The 12,930-nt window shown below is 39.3% G+C and overlaps 1 protein-coding gene across 1 annotated transcript in view; it reads left to right on the top strand.

Annotated features, from left to right (window-relative positions):
• Positions 1-12,930, top strand: part of USP54 (ubiquitin specific peptidase 54) — a 102,352-nt gene that overhangs the window by 28,373 nt on the left and 61,049 nt on the right. The window lies entirely within an intron of this gene.

Genomic DNA, 12,930 nt, shown 5'->3' on the forward strand with positions numbered 1-12,930 from the left:
ATTGATTCTTGAACCCAACAGCTCAGTTTACACACTATTTTTCGTTGAGTGTGTCTTGTTTAAGAGAGTTGGGGAAATTTTGCCTGTTAAAATGATTTAAGTCCTGACAGTCTTGGAATTCTGAATTAAGGATTCAAATAATGACTTTGTTTTAGTTACTCGCCAAAGCACTGTGAAAGTGTCTTTTAGTGCGCCTTTTGACTGCAGTGTAAAGGACTGTTTTTACTGCTGGCCCTCCTTTTGGAAGCAGCTGCCACCCTGCAAACCTTATTGTTATACTGCTGACCTTTGTCATCAGGAATGCTTCTGGAGGAAACAGCCTCCTAATTGTTTTTGTTAAGCCTCTATGAAGTTTGTGATATGTCCTTTCAAGTTACTTTTGGTTAGTTTCTTAAGTTTACTTTGTTTGCATTTAATTGGGGGCTCCACCTTTTTAGTTTTATCATGAATTGTCAGTGCCAGTTCCTGGTAGATGGTAAAAAGAATTGCTCTCTCCCTGTTACCCTGTTCTGTGGGAAACCTTTGTGGTTTAGATTCACAGTTTCCCATTGTTGCTAGCTGCAGTTGTCTCCTCCCTCCCTACCCTTCCCTCCCCACAGCTCTAGCTCTTCTCTTGTTCCTCCCCATTCCTGTATCCCTTGCCCCACAGATGCCCTTGTGAGTGCTGGAGCCTTTTGCTGGAGGTTATGTGCTTTAAGGTAAATATCTTTCTTGTGGTAAAACTGGGTCAACGAGTAATGTAGGGAACTCGTCAGTTTTTGTGAAGTGTTGCTTTTAACACCAACATTTCAAAATTTGAAACTGAAGTTTTAGGACTCTCTTAACTTTCAGGAGGCTTCTTCATGCTGACTGTTGTTTCCGCTCTTTTCTTTTCTGTTTCAATTATTAAGGCTTTGGTAATTTGATTTTTATTGTTGGTTTAAAAAGCCCTTCCCATAGATTTTCTTGAGCTTGTTACATTTAAAGGCAAGGGTTTGGGGGTTTAGTATTTTAAATTTCCTTCAAATTGAAGGTTATTTGTGATTTCTTTATACTTATTTTCAGTATTAACATACTGATAAAAGTAATAACAAAGAAAAGATCTTATTTTGTGGCTAAGGTGGAAAGTAGCATTTATTTCCAGAATCAGAATGATTCTTTTTTCCTCTTAGCAGAATGTTGTTGGCAAAATTCACTAAGATTTTGGCAATATGTTGTCAAGTCTGGGAAATGGTTTTCTGAGTACTTCAGGATAACAGATGCTTCTGGGAATTATTTTTCGGAAGTTAGATTTGTTCATTAGCACATGCTCCCTTGAGGCGTGAGATCTATAATCCTTTTGAAAGTTAAATATTTAATGTTTGGTGTTCAGATTAAGTCAAATAACACTTTCATGTCATTCTGTTTTCTTGGATTACATGTTTTGATCCTCAGCTAAAACAGAAACTGTGTGTGTGTTATTTTTGACGTAGAATGGATGGTACTGTGGTATTTCAAGGAGTTGTAAGTTGGAGCCTTGGGTTCTCCAGAAGTACTGCTAATTAAATGCCATTTTCATGGTAGACATTGTAAGAGAAAACTTGTTTATGGGATTTTATTGCTGTTCAATAGTGATTTCCTAAGCTCCTATGTGGCAGGTATTAGTTCCTATGCTAAGTGCTTTGCTTCTAATTCCCACTACAGCCCTGCCAGGTAGGCAGTATTATCCCTCTAAAAAGCAGTCATGCATAGTAGAAAGAACATGGGGTGTTCTTTTTTTCAAAATGAGGAAAATAATCCCTGTTTGGTAGATTAACTGTGAGAATTAAAGGATATACCATTTGTCTAGTGCCTAGCACTGAGTTGGTGGTCACTAAATGGTGGCTACTATTATTATAATTTTACAGCTGAAAGAGCTGGAGAGGCTAAGTAACTTGCTAAAGGTCTCTTGGTTTTAAGTGATAGAGCTAGGATTTGAACTGGCTCAAAAGCTGGAATCTGGTATGTTTTTGCTTGAGTATTGTGAAGGCTTTTAGAGTAGATTTCAATGGATCCTGCCCATCATTCTACCTCCTTCTCCTACAGAGGAGGGTTTTTTTCTAGATGCCCTTCTTTCCCTGGTATCCCCTATCACCTTCCCAGTCATGTGCTTGGTGTGTCACACTGGGGTTGCTTGTGCCATTCAGTACCAGTGTTCTCCCAGCAGAAATGAGTCAAGCCAGTGCAGTCAGTGGCTTCCCTTCCTATTTTCCTCTTGTAGAGCCATCATGCTTTCATTATTGTTTGAGATGAAATAATTTGGGTAGTGATGTGTTTATAATGATTCATAAATAGTGCATAGTTGCAACCAAGCGTTTAAATTAAAAAGCCTTAGTGGTTTAAATATTAGGAAAAAAATCTCTTGTTCTAAATTATTGAACCAGAGGATAATATAGGGCAATGTTATGGAACTCAGTTATCATTTTGCTATCCTGGGGCCTAATATAGTTACTATTGATTTGCTTTCTTTTAACCACAGCTGTTAACTGGTTTTCTGGTATTAGCAATCTGTTTGAGAAAAAATGTTGTGTTTGTCCTACTGGTCATAGAGTATCTTTCTTCCATAGACCTTTTGGAAACACAAGATACTGAATTAGGTATGATATGAATCAGACAGTAGATTAATGGAAGAGAGAGAGAGATGACTGATCATGCTTATAAACTAAGTTATCTCTAAACCAACAAATGTGTTTCACAACATGTAGTTCTCCATTTATTCTTTTATTGAACAAGTATTGAGCCTCTGTTGAGTGTAGTCTACGCTGTAGTCTAATAAAGTACTGATTAATAAAGTTCCTGGGAGGGAGAGGTTACCCAGTTGGTGGGTGAGTGGTATTTAGACAATCCTTTGGAAAATGAATTGACTATTCCTTCCTGCTAGAGTATGACTATCATTAATATCTATTACTATAAGTTGCCAGCAGAATGGCTTCTTCAAACAGGTTTGCTGAGTGAAAAAGATTACTAGAATTTGGTAGGACTGGGAAGATTGGGGTGGGGAACAAGGTAATATAGACAGAACAAAACTTTTTCTGTGTTTTAAGGGGAATAGTGGTAGATGAAATTGGAAATGTGCATGGGTTAAGGTTGTGGAAGGCCAAGGAGGTTTTTTGTTTGTTTTTTTGTTTGTTTGTTTTTTAAGATATTTTTATTGATTTCAGAGAGAGGAAAGGAGAGGGATAGAAAGATAGAAACATCAATGATGAGAGAGTCATTGATCGGCTGCCTCCTGCACACTCCTGACTGGGGATCCAGCCCGCAGCCTGGGCATGTGCCTTGACTGGAAATCGAACCGCAATCTCCTGGATCTTAGGTCGATGCTCAACCACTGAGCCATGCCCTGCTGGGCTGTTTGTTTTTAATAATTAAAATTCTGTTGTTGTTGATTTTAGAGAGAGGAAGGGGGGAAGAGAGAGAGAGAGACATCGATCACCCCAACCAGGGATCAAACTTGCAACCTGGGTATGTGTCCTGACCAGGAATTGAACCCGTCACCTTTTGGTGTATAGGACAATGCTCCAACCAACAGAGCCACACTAGCCAGGGCAAGGCCAAGGAGTTTTGACAGTATTTCATCACTAAAGTTTTCTGAGCTAAATAGTGATTGATTAGCATTTGCTCTTGGCAGTATTTTACTTTATTTATTTTATTTTTATTTTTTAAAATATATCTTTATTGATTTCAGAGAGAGGAAAGGAGAAGGAGAGAGAGAGATAGAAACATCAATGATGAGAGAGTCATTGATGGAGCCCACAACCCGGGCATGTGCCCTGACCAGGAATCGAACCCGGATCACCTGGATCCTAGGTTGACACTCAACCGCTGAGCCACACCCGGCCAGGCTCTTGGCAGTATTTTATAGATAGGATTAAAAGAGGAAGAACAGTTTGGAAATTATCTTAATACTCTAGATGAATTGTATTGAGACTGCATTATTTTTAGAATACATTTTCCCTTATTTAGATATTGCTTTGGGTTCATGCTATCAATTATAGTTTAATTTTATGGAATTTGTATGGTAAGTTTATGGATGTGTTTGTAAGAGAAAGGGAGAAGAAGGGAGAAAGGATGGGGATAGGGGTGGCCAGTCATCATACTCATAGCTGCTCTTTATGGAGCTCTTCTTTTGTACCTGGCCCTAAGTATTTTGCACATATAATTTGTTGACTATGCTTAACAAATTGCATTTATTATAGATAGTAAGTGACCTGAAAGTGATGGAGCAGGATTGGAATACAGATGATGATAATGATTCTTCTGCTGCTTCTTCGTCATCATCGTCATTGTCAAAACATTTAAGCCTCACTAAATACCAGGCACTGGGCTAACTATGCATATGCTATACATTATTTCATAAATTTGCATAATAATCTTATGAGATGGGTCTTATTTACTAGTCCTACTTTGCTGATGTAGTACCTGAGAGACTTCAATGCTGATTCAATAACTTGGTTAAGATGACACGATTATTAGGTGATAGAGTCCAGACCTGTTCTACTTTGCTAACTCTGAGTCCCTAATTCTAACTCTGGGTTCCTAAGTTGTATAATTCACATTATGTTCTTTGGGAATGTACACCTTGGATCTCCACTGTAAGCATGGTGTTTCCTGAGGCTATGCAATATGGTTGGCCCTGCAGAGGCTGCACTTTTTTTTTATTATTTTTTAAAATTTTTATTTATTGATTTGGGAGAGAGAGTTATCAATTTGTTGTTCCACTTATTTATGCATTCATTGGTTGAGGCTTGTCTGTGCCCTGACTGGGGATCGAACCCACAGCCTTGAGGTATTGGGATGTTCTAACCAACTGAGCTACCCAGCCAGGGCCTCAGAGGTTGCACTTTTAACCATATGCTCTTTCTACTATCATGGTGCCTTCCTTAGATAAGTCAGTAAATTATCTACAGCTCTGGATCTTCATAAGGAGGGGCTAAGTAGCCTCCAATTGTCATTTCTTAGTTCTTAAAGTTTGTCACTTGTAACAAAGTGAAACATGTCTTGTTTTTTAATTTTGTTTTTCTAATTAGTTTTGGACAAATTTGTTGTAAATGAGGCATTTTTCTAAGTTCTTATAGAAGGAAAAATAAACCTTTCTGTCCTTTATCAGTATACAATTCTTTTTTTTTTTTTTTTTTTAGCATACAATTCTTGTTGTACATGATGTAATAATCTGAAGCTGCCAAAGACCAGTCCTCAGGAAATCATTTGAGTTGAGTAACTGTGTTCAGTGGAGAGTTTGAGATAACCAGCCCATGAATCAACAAATCACTTAGGTTTTTTTATGGTTGTAGATGCTTATCTCTCTTTATTTTCAAGCTTGAATCAGAAGGAAGTATTGATTCAGTTGATATAATCTCCATTAGAAACATTTGTCTGCAGTATCTCAAACCAAATATGGACATTTTGGGGCCTCTTTTATTTATGAAGAGTCACAATTTATCGGGATGTTGGAATTGGTTTTTCTAGGTACTTACCCCTCAAACAGAAAGTTTTCTCTTTTAGTTAAACTTTTAAGATTCAATGTCTATTATATTCAACCTTTTTGGAATAAAAGGATGCTCTTAAGGAATATGTAATGTTATATAATCTAGTCCATGTACACAGATAACTGTAACATGGGGGAGGATGGGAATGCTGTAATGTAAGCCCCACATGCACTGAGAGCACAGAAGATGACATAAATGAAGAAAATGGGAAGGTGAGAGGGAGAGAATCTGAGAACGCTTTTGGTGCAGCTGTTCCTTGTATGATATTATTTTTAAAAAGAAAAGGAGAGGAAAGGCACTCCAGGTAGAGGCACTATTAGAGCCAAAGCACTGAGGAAATAGAGGGCAGAGTGTATTGATTATACAAAAAAGAGCTGAGTGTACCTGGTGTGGAGGATGAGTGAGAGGCACATTATAGGTGCTAGGTGAAATGTCTGATCAATGAGTGAGTGAGTAGAAGATGTAGCTAGAAATGGAGGTAATGTCTAATGATTCTCACATTTGTGCAGGTGCTAGACATTTAATTCAATCTGATAGAATATGTGAATATAAAAAATATGTGAATGTAAAAAACTCAAGAACATGAGTCAGTTTTTTAAAAAGCTGTCAAAATAGGTCTGATTGACTGCTTTGGTTTTTTTTTCTTCCTTTAAGTTTGTTATTTGTTTATGTTTTTGCCCTGTTAGCAGTAGAATAGGTGGACATGAAAAAATTTTGAAAAAGAAACTTGTGAAAAATCTATCCATTGCCCTGGCCAGGTGGCTCGGTTGGTTGGAGCATCGTCCCGAACACCAGAAAGGTTGCAAGTTTGACTCCCAGTCAGGGCACATACCTAAGTTGTGGGTTTGATCCTGGTCAGGGTGTGTACAGGGAGGCAGCCAATCAATGTTTTTCTCTCACATTGATGTTTCTCTCTCTGTCTCTGTCTCTGTCTCCCCCCCCCCCCTTCCTCTCTCTCTGAAAAAAACAATAAACATATATCCTCAGGTGAGGATTAAAAAACAAACAAACAAATAAATAAATAAAGCATGCATATTTTAAAACTCCATCCATTAATATCCCCCCTTGTGAAGATTTTTGAAAAGGGGAGTGACATGGTATTTTAGGAGTCCTCTGGTAGTCACATGTAGGATTGGAGGCCTGGCAAAGTCGGTAATATAGTGTAGTACTCCAGAGGAGGTGAGGATTAGGACCTTAGCAGCGGCAGCAGTGAGGATTGAATAGAAATCCCTATCTGGTCCCTTATTACTAAATAGGAAATAGTTACCTGTTAAACAGCTTTCATATTGTTAGGATATTAGGTGTCTCGATGATTGGTTACCTCTGGTCCAGAGTCCTTCCATCTATTTTTAGGGACAATGAGTTTAAATTCCAATTTTAGTTTTACTTTCAGTAAGGAAATTATAAATTATAGATAATTTATCTATGAATTATAGATAATTTAGAAAATAGAGAAAAGGGAACAAAATCCATAATTCCCTCAACCTAATGAGATCCCTGTTTTTTACATTTACTTATTGTTGATCTTGTAGATTTAAAAACTTTTCTAACAGTTCATTCTAGGTACAGCAAGTTCTGTAAAACAGGCTACTGAACTAATAACACTTAACCCATTAACTGCTGTTCTGTGATATTAAACATGATAAACCCAGAGATTTCATACGAAGCCTTCACTGGACTGTAGTTTACCACTGTCAATGTCTCCTCTTTTCCTATAAATCTTAGTCTACTTACTTTTATACATTTAGATATTAATTTCCTAAATTCCTCTATTTTTTATTTTTTTATCCAGAAGTGTATTTTATTTTATTTTTTAAAATTTATCTTTATTGTTGAAAGTATTACAAATGTCCCTCACTATCTCCATTTCTGTGTTTCCTACCTCTTTGTTAAAGTTCTCACTAAGTTTCTCTGTTCATCCCGAGTTCATCGAACATCCTCATAGCCAGTGTTTTGAACTCCGCATCTGATAGATTGCTTGTCTCCAATTTGTTTAGTTCTGTTTTTGAAGGTTTGTTGCGTTCTTTCATTTGGAACCTGTTTCTTTCTCTTCTCATTTTGGCTGCCTCCCTGTGTTTGTTTTATGTATTAGGTAGAACTGCTATGTCTTCTGGTCTTGGTAGAGGGGCTTTGTGTAATAGATGTCCTATAGGGCCCAATGGCACAGCCTCCCTAGTCACCTGAGCTGGGTGCTTCAAGTGTGCCCCTCCTGTGAGCTATGTGCACCCATCTCTTGTAGTTGAGCCTTGATTGCTGTTGGCATGTGAATGGGAGGAATTCACCCCTAGGTTGATGGGCTGCGAGGACTGGCCAGGACTACCAGGAGGAGCAGGACTTGCTTCAGTAGGGCTCTGGTACCTGATAAATCCACCCCCTTGAGTGTGTCACTCGTGGAGGTGGTTGAGTGGCACTCCAGCGTGGTCTGAATCTGACCACCTGGTCTGCTGCCTATGGGGCCTCCTGGGAGATGCAGACCAAAGTCAGCCGCTGTTTGTGCCCTGCTCGAGGCCACCCTGCATGAGCTACAGAGTGATTTGTAGATGGCTGCTACTTGTGCTGGGCTTGGAGATGCCCGGGAGAGACACCAAGCTATAAACTGAGGCCAGCTGCCACTAGCACCAGGCCTGGGCCACTTAGCAAGAGGCACTGGGGTATACTGAGGCCAGATACTGAGGGCATACTTATTTGGGGTTTGTAAACCTTTGAGAGATTTTAGTAAAGTCCAAAGCATGAGCCAAGAAAGGTTATTTGTATGGGAAAGCCACTGGAAACTGCTTGGGTAGACCTGCCAGTTGGGTGAGGCGGGGTCTCAGGAATCACCAGGGCTGGCAAACAGTGTTAACCAGGTTGATGAAGACTCAGACATGGCGCCCGCCTGCCAGCTCTGTTGGAAGAGAGCTAAGCATAGGAACAATGGCCCCTGCCAGCACTTCTGTCTGGGAGAAAGCCATCCCTGGAGCCCTCACTCCAGAGCCAGACTATTCAGTTCTTCCCTGTATGTCCTTCATGCCTTTCAACCTGCTGCCTGAGCGCTGGAGCTCAGAGGGAGTGAGTCCAAGTAAGTCCATATGTGGTCCCTGTAAGAAAAAGGCCTGGGATTCAGCAGCCCTTGTCTTATTCAGCCACCATCCCTCTTGGTATTCTCAGCCAGAAGTTATGGGGACTACTCTTCCTGGTGTTGGAACCCTAGGCTGGAACCCTTTGCTCCTCAGTTGGGGACCTCTGCAGCAGAGATAACCACCACACGTGGATGTGGGACCAGCCCCTTCCAAGTCTGCACCCCTTCTACCAGTCTCCACGTAGCTGCTGCTTTATATTTGTAGTCATAGGACTTTTGTTCAGCTAGACTTCATGTGGTTCTGAATGATGGTTGTTCTGTAGGTTAGTTGTAATTTAGATGTGGTTGTGGGAGGATAGGAGTACACATTACCTATGTTGCCATCTTGACTGGAAGTCTGTATATCTTCTTTAGTGACTTCAGTGTCTGTTCAAATGTTTTCCCTACTTAAGAATATTGAACAATTTTTCTTATTAAGTTTTGAGGAATCTGTGTATATTTTGGATACAAGTCATTTATCCATTATGTGATTTGAAAACATGGTGTTGGCAAAAGTAGGTTTACAGTTGTTCGTATGGAAAATACAATAATTAATAAATAAATAGTACTACAAAGAATAAACTGTGTTTTGCAGACTCACAAATATAAGTCTACTTTTTCTCATCCCCGTGTTTTCTTCCAGTATTTCATTTGTATTCTCATTCTCTCAGCAGTGTCTTACAAAGCATAGATATTCTTAGTAATGAAGTCCAAGTCTATACTTTTTTTTATGGGTTGTGCTTTTGTTGTATTTAAGGAATCTTTGCATAACCAAAGGTCACAAAATTTTCTTCTGTCTTTTAAAACTTTTAGTTTAGGTTTTCCATTTAGGACTAGGACCTAGCCCGGCTGGGCGTGGCTCAGTGGTTGAGCATCGACCTAGGATCTAGGCAGTCTGGGTTCGATTCCCGGTCAGGGCACATGCCCGGGTTGTGGGCTGCAGCCGATCAATGACTCTCATCATTGATGTTTTTATCTCTCTCTCTCCCTCTCCTTTCCTCTCTCTGAAAGCAATAAAGATATATTTAAAAAAAAAAAATAGGACTAGGACCTAAATGATTTCTTTCACTAGTGTTTTGTAGTTTTCAACATATAGGTCCTACATATATTTTGTTACATTTATACCTAGATATTTTATATTTTGTGGTATTGTTGTAAATGGTACTTTAAAAGAATTTCAGTTTCCAGTTGTTCATTGCCAGCATATAGAAACACAATTGACTTTTTAAAAATACTGACTTTGTATTTGGTGACCTTACTGACCTCACTTACTAGTTCTTAGAGGTTATTTTATTTTATTATTTGTGGATTCCTTGGAATTTTAAAATGTAGAACATCATATTGTCTGTAAATAAAAGTAGTTTTATCTCCCATTCCAATATATATTTTTAAAATTTGTTTTTCTTGTCTATTGCACAGGCTAGGGCCTTCGGTGTGGTGTTGAATAGGAGTGGTAATGTTCCCGGAGAATTGAATTTCTGTCACTAGTGGGAGTGGGGTTCTTGGGGTGCCACTGGAATAAGCATTTTCAGAGGCCCCCATGGGAGGATGAGATGTGGTAAAAGGCTTTATTTTCATGGAGTTACATTTTCAGGTTCCAAAGTCCTATTTCCCTTAATCCAGTCCTATAAAAGGTGCAGCTGGGGCTTTAGCAAAGCTAAAAGCAAAGCCATTGTCCAGAGTTTCCGTTCCATGGTGGAGCTGGGTTCGATGTAGCATCAGGCTAGTTAAAGTCCATTAGTCCATTGTGTGGAGTCCACCTGGCTGTCGACCTTGTGGGTTAATGCAGAGCTTGAGAGCCCTGCAAGCCAGGAGTCAAGGGCAAGCAGCAAGAGAGAGAGGGAACTTTCTTTGTTCAGGAGTTAAATATCAAATCTTCCTGGGTGTGCAGAGGCCACATCTATTTTGGCCAGTGACCTGCTCCCAGGTGTGATTGACAGGCAAGCACCTTCCCACATCACCCGGACCTTACTGGGCATGTGTCTAAATTGCAGCTTCCCTTGGCTCCTTTACAGTTATTAATTAATAACTAGGTTATTACAACCTTATCATAAGAGCAGACTTTACCTTGCTTGGGACGTGAAAAAGGTGGAAGTAATCCTATCAAAAACTTATTTTGACTGGCAGCTGATATTGTTCTGCTAAGGAACAATTTAAGCTTTTTACCTTTTAATGTGTAAAATGTACACAAATAAATAATGGTGCATGTTAAAGAGAAATATTATTTAAAAAACTATATCAATGATTTGGAATGGCAAGGGACAGGAAGCCAGAAAAACTTATCTATCCTAATGGTCTAAATGGGGGGTAATTGTGGTATAAACTGGGGTGAAAACAGTTGAAGTAAAAAAGAAGGCTCAATACAGAGCTTTTGAAGGGAGAATTGACAGGCCTTTGTGATGTAGATAGGAAAGGGAGAGAGGGATAGGAAGAAATAAAACACTACAGGTGTTTTAAACCTGGGTATTTGGGGATGCCATTAGTATAGATAAATAAAAATAAATAAATAAATAAATAAATAAATAAATAAATAAATAAATAGTAGAGTCAGAGGAGGAACTATTTTGGAGGTGGGGGGGGTACAGGTAGGGGGAAGGAGATGACCAGATTTGGACATGTTGAACTTGTTACAAAAGTGGGACAATTTGCAGGTAGTTGGTAATTTGGTTTCGGCTTCATAAGATTTGTGATTTATCAGACCAGAAATGATGGTTGAAGCTCTGACAGAGAAGTGGATAAGAACACCATGGGAAGTACTCTAGAAAAGACCAGGAAGGTCTGATTTAAACTTTGGGGAATGCCCACTTTTAATAAAGTAGCAAAGGAAAGGGAAAATGAGCTGTCGCAATAGATCTACTGTCCATTTGTCATTCTTTCATTTTATTCATTCTCTTGTTTTCTTAATTCACCCAATGAATCCAAGACTGTATAGTATCAGGGTAGCCAGAGTTAGGCGCTGCAGGAAAGTTAAGAAGAGGCCTATGGAAAAAAGCCAGTAGGTTTTGAAATTAGGTTTCTTTAGAAAGTGAGTGTTCCATGAAGTAAAAGTGTGCAGTACATGTTCTGATGGTACACAAGGAGAGGCAGCAATTGTAAATTATTAATTGTAGAGACATTTAATAGTGAAAGGTTGAAAAAAATTGTAGGACTGTAGTTATAGGCATTAAGGTCAAGGTGGCCTTTGTTGTTGCTGTTTTGTTTTTTTTAAAGAATATCAGATTATCTCTCTGTGGTTATCTTTAAAGGGAAAAGAGCCCGTAAGGAGGAATGTTTGAAAGGTAATAATAACAATAATTTATATAGCAATTACTGTGTGCAAGCCATTGATATTAGCATTTTGTATCTATTAACTAATTTCAATCCACATAATAAACAATAAGATACTATAGATATGGTTTGGAATTGTTATTGGTGGAAGTGGAGTTCTTGGGGTGCCACGTGGAAAAGAATTTCCTGAGGTCCCCCTGGGAGGATGAGATTTCATGGAAAGCTTTATTGATGGTGTAAAATTAGGGGGGGTTCACCTCCAAGGTCCCATCTCTGTCTGGCTCATCATGGAAGAAGTCCAATCTTGTCTTCAGCAGGGCCAGAATTAGGGTTACTTCCCAGAATTTCTGCTCCACATTAAAGCCCAATCCAGTCTAGCATCCTGTGTGTAGAGTCTGTATGGCCATGGGCCATATGGCTGCTTAAGGCCTCATGGCTGTAGAGGTGAGTGCAGGGTGAGTGTGGTGGGTCACGGAGTAAGAGAAAGAAAGAACAAGAGCATGAGAGTAGGGAACTCATTGGGGATTTTAACCTTCTAAGATTTTGCGGGCTTGTATTTGGGTCTACCCACTAGCCAACCCATTGTTCCCCAGGCTAGAATGACAGACAAGCACCCACCCTAGGTCACCCCAACTTTACTGCGCATGTGTCCATCACCCACTTTGATCCCTTCCCACAGTGACCTGCTTGGAATGGACCAGTGGTTCCCTGGGGAGTAGGAAGCTGTAGCTTCCTGTGGGAGCTGCCCAGGTGACCATGCTTATAATGTGTGGCCTCCACTTTGCTCTCTTCCTGTTATCGATATTAATAACCTAGCTAATTATGACAATAACATAATTATTGACATGTGGAGTGTACCAAGGAATTTAGGTAATTGCCTGTTGATTTATCAGGCAAATATAGTTTCTTAAGTAGATTACAAGTAAACTGCTATATAGAATAACAGAAACTAGAAATGTGAGCAACTTTCCTGGTTAAACTGTTTGGGTATCTCATAGTAAACTTTGACTTCTAACTTTAGGGTTACTTTTGGCTTTAATCACTAGTAATGGGATTACTTACTGTTCCTTCGTTAGAAACTGA

The sequence above is a fragment of the Miniopterus natalensis genome, chromosome 14 (assembly GCF_054644295.1).
Source record: "Miniopterus natalensis isolate mMinNat1 chromosome 14, mMinNat1.hap1, whole genome shotgun sequence".
In the NCBI taxonomy this organism is placed as follows: domain Eukaryota; kingdom Metazoa; phylum Chordata; class Mammalia; order Chiroptera; family Miniopteridae; genus Miniopterus; species Miniopterus natalensis.